The sequence below is a fragment of the Cynocephalus volans genome, chromosome 16 (genome assembly GCF_027409185.1).
Source record: "Cynocephalus volans isolate mCynVol1 chromosome 16, mCynVol1.pri, whole genome shotgun sequence".
NCBI classification, from domain to species: Eukaryota; Metazoa; Chordata; class Mammalia; order Dermoptera; family Cynocephalidae; genus Cynocephalus; species Cynocephalus volans.
The window spans coordinates 16,837,744-16,838,564 of NC_084475.1; positions in this window are offsets into that span (position 1 = coordinate 16,837,744).

Below are 821 nucleotides of genomic sequence, written 5' to 3' on the forward strand. Positions count from 1 at the left end.
GGTCACCTCAGGGCGAGAAGCGAGGCCACCGCCCCCTCCGGGAATCGAGGGGCACCGGCTAGAGCGCCCGCAGGGCCGCCATATCGGATGAGGGCAGGGAGGTGGGCGACTCTTTAAAAGCCTGGTCTTCCGAGGGACGCAACACGGCTTTGCTCCGCCTCTTGTTTTGGCCGCTCGCTCAGGAGTTCTCTTTGCTCTCACGTTCTTGGGCGGTGCAGCCTGACTTGGTAGTGGCTCGGCCGTTTCCAACTTTTCTGCCAGGACCCAAAATGTCGGCCTCTGAGGAGGAAGACGATCTAGCTCTGCACCTCTATGATAACAGGGCGCCTGCGCCCTCCGAGGCGCGTGTGCACAGATGGGATTTATTTGAAAAGTGGAGGGCGGAGTTGTTTGCAGCTTGTTCCCTGCAGTTCCAAAATGCCCAGAGCTGCCGGTTGGCTCAATTAGTTAGAGCGCGGTGTTGTAACCCCAAAGTCAAGGTTCGGATACCCATACAGGCCAGCTGCCACAAAAAAAAAAATAAATAAATAAAATAAAATAAAATAAAATGCTCCAAAGATGGTCTTTGATACTCTTGAGCCTGGTCTTTCAGGCTTTCCCCAAACTCCACCCTTGTATATGCCTGTAAGGTGTGGTTCACCCAAACGTGTCAAAGGCACTCCTGCAACAAATTTAAAGATCTCAATAGGTTATTGCAATTCTAGAATCGGGCAATAAGTCTTTCCAAAAAATAGTGTTCCAGTGAGCTGAGCAGAAGAGGTTGGCTTCATAGACAGAAAGAGGCTGAAAAGGCAGAAACAAAAAGCCGATTAGTTATTTCA